The 13,915-nt window shown below is 47.8% G+C and overlaps 1 protein-coding gene across 1 annotated transcript in view; it reads right to left on the bottom strand.

Annotated features, from left to right (window-relative positions):
• TENM4 (teneurin transmembrane protein 4) overlaps positions 1 to 13,915 on the bottom strand; it is a 729,276-nt gene that overhangs the window by 498,653 nt on the left and 216,708 nt on the right. Inside the window, 1 exon segment of the mRNA XM_038568485.1 lies at positions 1,788 to 1,889. The gene's annotated coding sequence lies outside the window, so the exon portion shown is untranslated.

Here is a 13,915-nt window from a genome sequence, read left to right as displayed (position 1 = left end):
GCCAGGATGGAGAGTGTAGAGGAGGAAGGGGAGAGCAGACTTCCTGAGGATCAGTGGAGTAGGGTGGCAAGGTTCAAGTTTTGATTCCGCCGTTTGTGCATTATAAGTGAGCACGGTTAGGGTCGACCAGTTCACCTTTAGCTTAGTTTTCTGAGCTCACCGAGCGGACCTCAGTTTGCTTATCTTAAAAATGGGATTGTAAGATCTACCTCATGGGGCTCCCTGAGTAAATGAGATGTATAAATCAGTACTTGGCACAATGTCTCAATAATCATGACCCCATTTTACCTGTCCTTCTATATGAAGAGCTGATGATTTTAACAGATCTCCTCAGAGAGCTGCGCCTGTATGGCTGAGCGCTCCTCCCAGTTTGTAGTTCTACACTCTTCAGGCTGAGAGCAGAAGCCAACTCACCTATTCTCTGAGCAGAAGCCACCTTCCCTGGTACATCCCCAGAGCCTAGCTTGGTGCTCATCTTATTGGGAGTATTTAGTATGCCTTGCTGAACTGCTAAATAAATTATTTAATCAGAGGTTATGTAAGATCTAGACTTCAGCACTTTTTAGCTGGAAGAACTCAGACCACACAGTTAATTTCTCTGCACCTCAATTTTCGTGCCTGTTACACAGAAATAATATCTCCTACGGTGGAGACAGTTACTCTCATCAAATAACCTCATCTTCCCCACATTTCCCAGAGCCCCAGAAGTCGGGCAGGACTATGTGTGACTAGTTTCGGCCCGTGGGCTGTGTGTGACTTCTGGACCAAAGCATTTAAGGTCCAGTGCTCAGACCTCTGGTTCTCTTCCTCTACTGCAGAGACCAAGGTGCCACATGTTCCACGTGGTATACCTAAAAATCTAGCAGAGCTTTCATCAACCTGGCTTGAGTCAATAGGTAGAGCAGAGTCCTCTATCTCCCTTGGTTGGACACGGAGCATGAACAAGAAATAAACTTTGGCTGTGTTGAGCCACTGAGATTCTGGAGTTAATTTATATTGGAGCATAACTGAGCCTAGTAAGACTCAGACGTCTACCTTGCAAGATTACTTGGAGGATATGAGAAAGTGCTTGGTTCATGGTAGGTTTTCAATAACGGGCTTGCTCCCTGGGTCCTGGCCCCTCTGCTTCTTCGGCCTTCTTCACCATGACCCAGCCTCCGTTATATGACTCCACCTCCCCTAGCTTGAAACATGCTTCTATTTCTCTGATGCAACCCAGGTGTTTTATACTTTTTGTCATTGTTCTTCTGCACAGCAATATGAAGAAAGGCATTCCAAGGGCTCTTCTGGCTGGTTGGACCTGGTGTCCAGCCCACCTGTCTGGGCAGCCACCCCCTCACCTGCTCCTGCCACACTCCAACTATGCCTCTGACCCCACTCCAACTCAGCTCAACATGTAACCATCAAACTCTGGACCCACCCCCGGTCTCCTGGATCCTAGAATAATCCTGATGGCCACTGCTGCCCCTGTGGTCCTGGACCTGCGCGGTGCTTCCTGGCTGCCAGCTCCCACATTACATCCCAGCTGGATGCCTAGGCCCTGCCTGCCCTCTCACTGCACTGGCTGCTGGCTTGGCTTCCAGCACCCATCACTACTCTTACTGGATCTGCTCCCCGAAAAGGAATCTCCAATCTGGCCTGACCTCCTTTTACTCCTCATGCTGCTTAGTGGCAAAAGCCTTCAACCAAAAAGCACACGTGGTTTCAGATTCCAAGATGGCATTTTTCATTAAGACACAAGTTTGCAGTTGATGACACAGAAAATCAGAGCAGACGAGGGGACTGACCTGACTCCATGTCAGCACGTTCTGAAGAGTCAGCAGTGTTCCTGGGCCCTGCAGCCCTCTCTCCAGGGCCATCGGATCCTGGACGACAGGGCAGGATCCTTTCTGTAGAAGCAGAGAACACAGACCCTACTGAGTGACGTAGCAAGATGCCCTGGACCCTTTCCCACAGATTTCTCCCCAGCATTCATTGCAAACACATGCCAATGGTGGGGAGGGGGGTTTGCTCCTGATCTCACAGCAACAAAGAGAAGCAGCCAGGGGTGGGAGGGTGGGGAGTTGTGTGTGTCCCAAATACCCTGTGAATCCCACAGGAACCTCCTCTATGTAGCTTTCCTTGGCAGCTCTGGTATACCTTCCTGTTCGCTCATCCATCTTGAGCTGTGGGAGTAATGGTCTTGTCTGACCAAACTCCTCAAGGGCAAGGACTGCAGATCAGTCGTCTTTACAACCCTAGTACCCTGTTAGGACTTGGAGCAAAGGTGAATCAAGTGTGCTGTGAAGGACTGACTGGGCACTGTGATGCGGGGGTGGGCGGGGGGTGGGGGACAGAGCATGGGCATGAGGCTCTACCCTCCTCCACAGGTCTAACATTGATTCACCAGCTAAATAAATGCATCACCGAAGCTCCTTGAACCTTAGTGTCCTGCCCTATAGAATGGATCTTCCCTGTGATACACCATAGGGTGGGGATTGGGAGCCACCTGGGCCAAGATCCTCACACACAAGAGTTCTGGCTCTGGTGCATCTGTCACTGCAACTCATCCTCTCTTTAGGCCTATGTTTCCTCATGTGAAACAGGAAAACTCTGAACCTAGTGACCAGTGGGGTCCTTTCTGCCCCTAGAATTCTAGGATAATGAATTTGATTCATCTGTGATCTCAATGCCTAAGGAGATACTTGTACACAATAAAGGTTTATGATACCAGTAAAAGAAATCCTACCATACTCAGAAGAAAAGTAAGGAGGAGCTCAGAGGTTTTGAGTCATCTGCCTCAGGTCACGCCAAGAGGCCAAATGAAATTTGAACACAGCTCTAACAGACCGAAGATCTGTTTACTTTCTAGTGTACCAACCATCCCATCCACTGAAAACAGCCCCAAATGCTTTTTTTATAAAAGATGCACCAGGCTAAAGAAGGCGGTGTGATGAATACATTTAGGTGCCTGAGGTAAAAATTATTTTTGAGGGGTACCTGCATCACTCAGTGGTTGAGCATCTGCCTTTGGCTCAGGTCATGATTTCAGGGTCCTGGGATCGAGTCCTACATTGGGCTCCCCTCAGAGAGCCTGCTGCTCCCTCTGCCTGTGTCTCTGCCTCTCTCTCATGAATAAATAAAACATTTAGAAAAAAAATTATTTTTGAGAAACTCCCTGAATACCTATTTGCCAAATATATGTAGGAGCCTAGCTAAGAAAACATTCCTGTCTATCATCAGGTGAGGAATTAGTGGTCATCTCTATTAAAAACACAATTTTCTTAAGTGTGGCATCTTGCTGGCTTCATCTAAGTTTCATGTTTCTTTACTGTAAATTGTTTTTTTTTAAAAGATTTTATTTATTTATTCATGAGAGACACACAGAGAGAGAGAGAGAGAGGCAGAGACACAGGCAGAGGGAGAAGCAGGCTCCTTGCAGGGAGCCCGACATGGGAGTGGATCCCGGGTCTCCAGGATCACACCCCAGGCTGCAGGCATCACTAAACCACTGCGCCACCAGGGCTGCCCATAAATTGTTATTCTTATCAAAGAGGAACTCTGTTAGGCAAGAACATTTATCAGGCCCAAGAACAAGAATCCCTTCCCCACTCTCAGGGGTCAGGCTCATGAACATTGCAGGATGGACAACCTGCTGGGCAGAAACAGGATTGACCAAGTGTGCAAAAAAAAAAAAAAAAAAAAAAAAAAGCCTTTAAAAATCACACTACATGACCCGTAATAAGAAATAGGCAAGACACTAGATAGCCCTGGACTCTCATTTTAAACATCTTGGATGAGCAGTAGTGGCTATTGTGCCCTTAATTTCTATTTATCATGCCTGGGTCATTGTAAGCTGCCCCACCAAAGTTTCAGAGAGCCGCAGGAGGTTGTTTTGTTATAGCAACGGTAACAGGCACCTGCTCCTGTGTGGGGGCCTCTCCCCACCCTTCCAGCACCTGTGGCTTTTAGGACTCAGAGTTCTTGGTTTGGTCAGCAAGGGTCCTGCCGGGGTCCTAGATGTATGCAAAGTACTCAGATCTCTCTCAAACCCCCCTCTCCTTGGTCCAGGTCATAAAATCCCACTCTGCCCCCAAAGCTTGGGCTTTGGACCCTGGCCTGGTCCTTAGGGCTCCTCCCCTCTTAGAGAACCCATTGAGCTAGTTTAGCTCCTTTCCCATCTGCCTCTTTGCCAGGGCATGAGGGAAAACCTCAACTCCTTTTCTCCTGTTGATTCCCCTTTCGACTCATAGCCCTGATTTCTCTCTCTTTTTCCCAGGGCCTCCAACAAGTGCCACAGTGAGTGAAAGGAAAATGCCCATGGGTGGACTGATGGTTTAAGAGGTACTTATGTACTAGCAGTTTATGGAGGGGAAAGCTGGCTACAAAGGGATTGTAGCCTTCATTCATTCCTTCACTTGCTCACTCATTCATTCAGGTCATGAGGGTTAGGTGTCGTACAGAATGCACTGATGACTCAGAAGCAAATCCTGCCCTCAGGAAGCTCACGGCCTAGCAAGGAAAGGTAAGGACTCGCAGTTTGTCAGAGAGATACAGATGAAAGCCAGCGAGAGGCCCGAGGAACGAAGACACCAGCACGGCTGACAGATCAGAGAGTGCTTACTGGACAACATACCATTTCAGCTCAGCCTTGCCTCAGAGGCAGTGGTAGGTGGGGGTGGCCTGGGGACAGGCCAGATCCTCTGTGCAAGGGGGAAAAGCACGGTGGGGAAGCAGGTAAGAAGTGTGTAGCACAGCTTCCCAGAACATGGGCTGTGTGGGAGCAGAGGATGACACACCTGGCAGGCGATGTGGGCTCCCACAAACAGGGCCCTGAAAACTGAGACAGAGAAGATGGCTGTTACTCAATGAGTCATTAGGAGCCACTCAGGGCTTTTGAACAGAGAAGTGACATGACAGGAGATCTGCTGTAAGAAGATGAATTTTGCAAGGCTGGCATAGTACAAGCTCCTCACTGCGTGCCAAGTGTTGAGCAGAGTGTTAGGGGTTGGTTGGTATTTGATCTCACGGAACCTTCTAAACAACAGCATGAGGCAAGCATTATCCTTCCGGACTCGAAGACAAGAAAAGGAGACTTTAGGGAATTTATGTTGCCTACTTCTAATCCCCTGGCTAGGAAGCAGTGGAGACAAAATCTAAACCCTGTTTTTTTGCTTTCCAGGGGAGCCATAGAGCACGCCGTGACCCAATGTGTGACACCCAAACCCCTGACACTCTTGGTCCACTACCTCCTGTTTCCAGAGCACTTTTCTGCCTACCTTACAGTGGGCAGAATATGATTGTTTTCTGGAATGCCTTTAAGAGGCCCGGGTGGAATGAAGTGCTTTTCCCCAAAGTGACTGCAAATCAAGGAGATAAGACAATGCCTTGAGCTGGGCCCCAATCACCAGACTGCAGTGTCTTACAGAGAATTCCAAAGGTAGCAGGAGATCTTAGAAGGGAGTACTGCTTTCATCCTCCCCTTCTTAGCTAAACCATGGTAGCAGGAGCAGCAGACCCAGGTATCTTGGATACCCAAGAATCTGCTCAGGCCATGAGGGAGCACACATTTCTATACTCTGGGCCACCTACAATGTTGGGGAGGATTGCCCAGAGGACTCAATACACCTGAACTCCGTTGTCCTATCTGTAGCCTGGAGAAGACCATGGATGACTCCTATCAAGACACCTGCAATTAGGGGCGCTTGGGTGGCTCAGTCAGTTAAGTGCCTTCTGCTCAGGTCAGGATCCCAGAATCCTGGGATGGAGCCTTTATGGGGCTCCCTGCTCAGTGGGGAGTTTGCTTCTCCCTCTGACCCTCTCCTTGCTCATGCTCTATCTCAAATAAAATCTTAAAAGAGTGAGAGAGAGAAAAAAAGATGCCTGCTATTAAGACTTGGGTTTTTTTTTTTTTTTTTTTTCCAACGGGGGAAAAAAAAAAGACTTCCTCATTTTAACTACAAGTCATGGTGAGCTATATAACCTGACAATCAAGGATGCACATTCTCTTAGAGGAAGCCTAGTGTGATGGGAAGAACAGGGGCTTTAGAAGTAGAGGGGGTCTGGATCACACGGCACCCCATTACCATCTCTGCATCCTGGGACAAACCACCGAGCTCCGTACATTTCCTCATCATTAAATGGGAAATGGGACTGATGATAAGGGAGATTAGGCTAAGTTGCAGACGCCTGGCATAGACATAGAACATGCAATAATTTCTTCTCCTCTTTTCATGTTCAACATTCTGGGCATTTCTCTCGCACTGAGATTGCCTTACTCCTCACAACGTCCCAATTGAAGAAATAGATTTTTGGAGGAAAAAACATGCCAAAATTCTAGCAAGTTGTATGTATCTCTGACCTGGTGTTCATTACTAATGTCTTAGAATCATGTGTCAGCATGTCCTTTGCTTCTACCCGCCTAGGACCTCCCTGAAGTCACTGACTGCTGTATCTTCAATTTCTAGCACATTGTTAACCACTTTCTCCCTTAGTTACCTTGTTTTGAGATCCAAACAAACCCCCAAGGCTTCAGCTCCTGTGGGATTTTACTTTCCCACCCAGCCTGAGGAGTGACTTTTAAGCAATACCTTCAGGAAGAGCCCATCCATCCTCTGAAAACCATCTCATTAGCATGTAATCATTAGCACAGCCAACTCCACCTTGTTACCCCTCTAAGAACTTTGGTTTCTAATCTAAGCCAATTACATGTGCCAACAGTTTCAATAACATTTTAATAATACCAAGCCTCCCACGTTTCCAGACAGAATCGGACCAGGTTGAGAGGTCTGGGGTCTAGTCTATCTAACAGGATGTTGGAGGGCGCCTGACAGCGGGAAAAGAAATGAAGCATCAGACTGGACTCAAACACCAAGTTATACAGTTGGGACAGCCCTGCAGAGTACATGGGGCCAGGATAAAAGCTCAGTAAACGTGGATGCCCTTCTTTCCCCCGATTCCAGAGAAAAGCAAAGCTGTGAAACTTGTTGCAAAGTATGTAGGGAGAGAAGACGACAGTTGCCACGTTCCAGAGTCCATTCAGAATATGGATTTTTTTTAAAGGTTTTTCTCCCTGAGGACTGAACGGAGCAGGTTATTTCATTTTAATTATGGCAGCTGCAGCTGCATTTTGTGGACTCAAAGACCAATTTTCAGATTAAAAAGAAAAACACACACAGACACAAACCCAACAGCAGGATCAGCTACATACACAGAACAACACCTCCTTCAGAGAGCAGGTCAAGGGGGTGGAAAGGTCTGGACTGTTGTGCTCCAGACACTCAGCTCCAGGTGGAGCTCCCTGGGTGGGCATGCTCCCTTCACTTCCCCTCCCACCTCACATCCTCTCCACCTGCCACGTGCAGGACCAGCCTGTGAGTCATGCAGGGCAATGCAACTTTTCACATCGAGCAGCTGCATATTTTTAATGCACCCAGGGGGAAATAAAGGCAGCAGATGGTTTTATGTAATCTTCTCATTAATTTTTAACTGGTCATCCTCATTCATGAAGGCCTGAAAGACGTTTTTTTATAAGTCTTCCGTGGGTCCTGCAAGCCAGCCCCAGACTTGCGGTGAGGATGCGTGGTGTCACACGGAGGCTGGAGGAGCTCATTTGCCTCTTCATGGTCTATAGGTGGTCTCCAGATTTCCATACAGGGTTCTCTCTTGGGGTGCTTCCTCTGTGTATTCAAGGAGCTTTCTCAATGATAGCCTTGGCAAGCGATGGTTCATGAATCCTTCTCAGGTGAGCTGCCCAAATCTGCAGCACATGGAGATGTGTCTTTGAAAGGGTTGAAGATGTAGGTTATCACGGGGATGTTTGCCAGAGAGGAGATGGAGTGGAGTGGGAGTATGTTTCAGGGCACAACTGCCTGGGAATAATACGGAAGATATTGGGCTCCCAACAGGGAAAGATCATGTGATTATAGAACATGCAAAACCTCTGCCTAGAATAAAGCAAGCACACAGGGCACGAAACCATTCTCAGATACCCCCGAGTGCTAAAAAGCCACCTGATGGAGTCTGTGGCATCAGTGTGTTTTCCCAAACTTGCTTTACCTTAAAAAAATAAAATAAAATAAAGGTGAACATTGGTTAAGATTTTTATTTATTTATTCACAAGAGACACAGAGCGAGAGAAAGAGAAAGAGGCAGAGATATAGGCAGAGGGAAAAGCAGACTCCCTGCAGGGAGCCCGATGTAGAAATTGATCCCAGGACCCCGAGATCATGACATGAGCCAAAGGCAGATGTTCAACCACCGAGCCACCCAGCTGCCCCAATGTTCACCTTTAAACTCTTCAAGCCCAACATCAAAAATTGTGATTTTGATGTGCCTGGATGGCCCAGTCAGTTAAGCATCTATCTTTGGTTCAGGTCATGATCCTGGGGTCCTGGAACTGAGCCCCACATCAGGCTCCCTGCTCAGCAGGGAGCCTGCTTGTCTCTCTGCCTCTCCTCCCTGCTCCTGTTTTCTCTCTCTAATAAACAAATAAAATCTTAAAACAAGATTCTGGGATTTGAATGTGCAGGATAAACACACATACTTGTCTTCAGCCACCAGAGTGCTTCCAGCTCCTTGGGCTTTGCTCGGCTTTGTTGTGAGCCTGCAAAGCCTCCCCTCCGATGTCCATCAGCTCTTCCTCTTCCTTCAGGACCCAGTGCAGATGCCAGCATTTTCACAAAGCCATCCTTGTTCTAGCAATCACAACAAGCTACACTCCTACATCAAAGAGGTGCTAAGTCTAGGTGATTCCACCAGTAACTACTGAGGCTGACCCAAGCTCTGCGCACCTCTGGTGCTCTTCCTTTCCTTCTTTCAAATGATCATGCTGCCAGTGCTGTTCCTAAAATGTGTGTGTGACCATGCTTCAGCTGGCTTGAAAGCCTTGTTGGTGGCCCACTGTCTTTGGGACAAAATCCAAACCCTGCCTTAGAGCAGGCAGTTCTCGTCAGTGTGCAGCCTGGCCACGCTCGCCTCACACTGCACTCGAGCCAGGCCAAGGTGCTCTTCCCTCCTCACAGTCTTCCCTGGTGCCTTTTCTTTGGCCTGAGAGGCCTCTGGAGTGCTCACCCACAAGCCTGCTGTGTAGCTCCCCATCTTATGCTTGGCAGAGTATCCCCTGGCTTCTGGGAGCCACTTTTTCCACAGCACCCATCACGTGGGTTGTGTGGGTCATCAGGGTTGACTGGCAGCCGCTCTGGCTCTCTGCCTTGTGGGCACAGGTGGGATCACACACCCCAAGAGGGCCACGTCACCAAATACGGCCAGTGGGTTGTGAGCAGAAGTGCACCCCTCCAGGTAGATTTAATTGCCAGTTGAGGACCCTCTGGAGCTTCCTTTCACTCTGGCACCGTGACTGAGTTGGCATGGTTTGTGTCAGCCTGGGCCCTCACTGGGCGACTACAAAATCCCCCCCATGCTCCCACCATGTCTACTGACTCCAGTGGATGGGGAGAGAGAACAGGCCCTTTGTTAGATGTCATGATGATTTGGGGGTGATTTGTACTGAGCATTAATGAGCTGATCTGCAGATACATGGGTCCTATGAGAATTGTCATATTCTTAAAGGACCCAGACTACCTGGCCATCATTGATTGGCTCAGGAAATGGGACATTATTTAGAGATAGGGTCTTTACAGAGGTACTGGAATTTAAATGAGGTCATTGTGGGGTGGGCCCTAGCTCAATATACCTGGTGTCCTTATCAAAGGGGGGGTTAATTTGGACAGGCAGACACAGAGAGACCACCACAAGGTAGTGTAGCCAGGACTGTGGCCTAGGACAGACCCCTCCCTTCACAGGGAAACACGCAGGAAGCATGGCCCTGTCCATACCTTGATCTGGAGTTTGAGCTTCCAGAACCATGAGACAGTACATTTCTGTTGTTTGAGCCTTTTCAGTTTGTGCTACTTTGTTACGGCGGCCCTAGTAGACTAATAGAGAGGGGAAAGCTAGTCTTCAGTGAGAGAGAAGGAAGCTCGCAAGAGAAGTAGACCAGGGCAGCCAAAAAGAGACAGAACTAATTTAAACAGAACAGAAATAAAACCCGATTCCAATTCTACTCTATCTCTTTGCATTTTCTCTGGCTGGAAAGTTCTGGACTCCATGAGGCAGGAGTCAAGATCCCTCTGTTTTGAATTAGTTAATTCTGAGGTCTGTCCCTTTGGACCAATAGTACTAACGCCATTATTAATATTTAATAATTATTATTATTAAGGCAAAGAAAAGGAAAGTAACGTGCATGGCTCCACCTGATGCTAAATCTGCCAGATAGGTGACTGATGGACAAGCAAGCCTGCCGCTTCTGAACGCTGTCCAAACATGTCCCAGGAAGAGACAGGGTTCCTCCTGTCTGGGTGCAGCAACCTTCATACATTCACACAGTTTAATCCTCTTGGTTTTTCTTTAATCCAGTAAGAGCTACAGTAAAATCTGAAAAGGATTTTCTTCTGCACAGTTATGCCTTTCTTCCCAATCCAAACACAACTGCATGCCTGGCCCCCTGAAATGCTCCAAAACAAAACAAGTCCAGCCCAAATCCCTCATCTCGTTTCATGTTATTTTCTTGGCTGCACAAACTTAGGGGCCTTTGTTTCTTTTGCTCTGCCCTCGGACTCTTCCTGTCCACATTCCCCCCTGTCTGAGCTCCCACGCCAGCAACAGAGGCTCCAAACTCAAGAAGGAAGAGAGGGGCAATGGGAGGGGTGGCAGGCTGCAAACGACTAACCATCTCAGACAACAGCTGGAGATTCCCTGAAGCAACTCACCAGCCCTCTAGAATAACTACCGAACACAGGCTCTCAGGGAAGAATATGGTCATGTAGTCAGGTGTGGATTATGGGCTTGGCCTTTTGGAGCAGAAGATAATCATTCAGGGTGTAAGTGAGACTATTCTAAGAATAGTCTTGGAATTCTTGAAGTTCTGGAAACATTCCAAGAATTCTACCTTGAAAATCCTACAAAACAAGAGTCACTGCTCTCCTCCAAAGGACTAGGGAAAGCAATTATCCACCTGAGCAAGATTTGATGACTATAGATATTGTAGTTTACTACCTCCTCCCCAAAGTAGAGGATCCTGATTTTTCCCTTATTTGCTCAGTCTGGGAGATCATACAAGAATATGCCGCCTAATCAGGCTGCCAGCTGTCTCGATCAGAGAAATGAGAAAAGAGCAGCAGTTTTCTGGAATGGGCAGGGGCCAACTCAGCTTTGAACAGAGGTTGGTAGGGTGAGAGGCCTGAATGGCTGGTAGGCCAGTCAACTGTCGGTTTGCTCCCAGGCCCATTCCCCACACTTCCCGCTCTGCTCTCACAGGGAACTGCAATGTCCAGGCTCCCTTACTTACCAGCTTCTGGGCAGGTGTGTTTGGCAAATGGAAGGCTAAGGCAGAAGGTTGGAGGTGAGGAGAAGGGTGGAGCTAGGGCCAATCTCTCTCTCTCTCTCTCTCATTTTAGCATCCCCTAGTAGCAGCCACACAAACTGTTGCTTCAGGTCCTGACAGGCACCCTATAGAATGGCTCCAGCTCCTGGGGTCTAGAAACATCACTTTCTCTTATTGTCCCTCCAGTCTAGGGATGTTAGTGGTTTCCTGTTGTTGTTGATCACTGGGTTGTCTCGAGATGTACTGTTGAGCTTCTTGGCTATTTCATCAACTATGTGACCATTCCTATATTAAGTTCCCTTTGTGGAAAGGCCTAAATTACTTTCTGTTTTCCTGCTGAACTTCTGATAGAGGTGCTGAGAGAGAATCTGCAGGTGGAAGTCCCACTCCGCAGCCCCTGGTATGATGGATGCACACAGACATAAAGTACTCAGGCGGGATGGGGAGCCATTGCAGAACCGACCACTCTAAGCAAACCCAATAGGTGATAGGTGGGGTCCCTGTAAGGTTGGGGAAGCAGCCCTGGAAGGAGGAGCATAGGAATACATAGTCAGATAAATGCTTCCCATCCCCACCCCCCTTGAGTCTAGCCAGCTTGAATACAACTTCTTGTATCAATGGGTAAACTAATGTGGGGGAAGGCCAATCATTAATGCAATAGATGCCAAGGAGCTCAGTTGTGAAACATCAGAATTCTTTGGCAGGTTAGGGTGTCCTGAGTCTCTGTAGGGAAGCTAGGAGTTTAATGAAACTGAGACAGGGCAAGAAAGACATCTGTCAGCAAATTTAGTGAGACATTTAAGTCTTAATGGAATATGGCTTATGCAGGTGTTGTCTGTGGCAGCAGCTACAACTATATAGGGATAGCATCCATCCTATCAAACTCAGAGGGGTGGGGAAGCCATCCTTTATTGAGAGGGGATGGAAACTGGAATAAAATAGAGTACTTTGGTGACTGCTGAGACACAGAGCATCCTTGGTTACTAAGGAAGAATTTGAATATGAAGAAGTATCTATAAACAGATAGATACTGGCTGCAACTGAGAAAGAGACACAGGAAAAAAAGAGCCCACCAGAAATTGAGGGACAATGGCTTGCAAACTTTCCATGAGACTTGGCCCCTCACATGGTGGGCAAGCTTCCGAGTAGAGGTCAGCTCCCCAGAGTCAGAGGAGGAACTCTGGGATCTGTGATGCATTTGCTTTCTGCTTCTGCTCAGGCCCTTGTCACAGGTGGCCTTTTATTGACTGAAGTATCCTGAACCAATGGGCCCCCCAGGACCTGAAGGGACCACCAGGTGTGGAACAGCAGGGCTATTAATGAACTGCCACATGCTTTGCCTCCCTGGAAACCTCTAGCAGTCTCAGAGAGGAAGCCAGCACTGAAGCTTCAGCATAGACACGTCTCAACCTAGGCTTCCCCACCCACCTTCTCCCACCTCACGTGCCCACCCACACAGCCACACATGCTTCCTTCTACCTTATGGAGGCTGAAAACATCTGTGGGGGGACAAACTGAGTGGGAAAAGAAAGAATCTTATCCAGAGACAGGAAAACCAATGAAATCTGGGGATTCAATGTTTTCCCACTTTTCACTTTTTTTTCAAACTTGTTATGACATGTCTCATGTTTTTTTAATAAAATATTTTTAGAACTGTTTAGATTTACAGAAAAATTACATGGAGAGTTCTCACATACTGTGCACCCAGTTTCCCCATTATTAGCATCTTATCATGCCTCTGGCCCAGGGTGGGGAAGCCCTTGGCCACTAGGTCAGGGAGGCAGCTGTAGAAGTGTTCTGCACTCACCACAGCATTCCTATGATCACTGGCATCCTCGCCCCTTGGGACACACCAAGCCCTCAGTGTGGCCTCAACTGACCCTTCTGGCATCAAGTCCTGAATTCTCCTTCCTTTCTTCTTACTGCACTCGATTTGCTTGCAACTTCCCAAACATGTCTGTAGCTTCTCACTTTCATGCCTGTTCCTCTGCCAATAATGCCCCCTCACCTCTTGGTACCAGAAACCTTTCTTCTCTGTGCTACATTATACATTTCTGTCCATTCCTGATTGTTTGACCTAAAATTGTGATTTCCCTCCAAAACTCCCAACCCCTTTCCCTGTATATCTCGGCGGTACTCTTCAACATCTGACATGTTGTTTATTAACTTGCTTATTGTTTATCTCCTCTGCCAGAGTATAAGCTTCATGATATTTGTCTGCTATGCTTACAGCTCCATTAGGATAGTGCTTGGGGGATCCCTGGGTGGCGCAGCGGTTTGGCGCCTGCCTTTGGCCCAGGGCGCGATCCTGGAGACCCAGGATCAAATCCCACATCAGGCTCCAGGTGCATGGAGCCTGCTTCTCCCTCTGCCTATGTCTCTGCCTCTCTCTCTCTGACTATTGTAAAAAAAAAAAAAAAAAGGATAGTGCTTGGCACACAGAGGATGCTCAATATTTGCTGAAGGAATGAATGACAATGCTGGGGTATTGTATATAATTTTGTAGTTGTTTGGGTCCATCTAGGTTTCTTCCAGTGGACTGTGAACTTCCAG

Source organism: Canis lupus, chromosome 21, assembly GCF_011100685.1.
Source record: "Canis lupus familiaris isolate Mischka breed German Shepherd chromosome 21, alternate assembly UU_Cfam_GSD_1.0, whole genome shotgun sequence".
In the NCBI taxonomy this organism is placed as follows: domain Eukaryota; kingdom Metazoa; phylum Chordata; class Mammalia; order Carnivora; family Canidae; genus Canis; species Canis lupus.
This window is presented reverse-complemented; position numbering and strand designations above follow the sequence as displayed.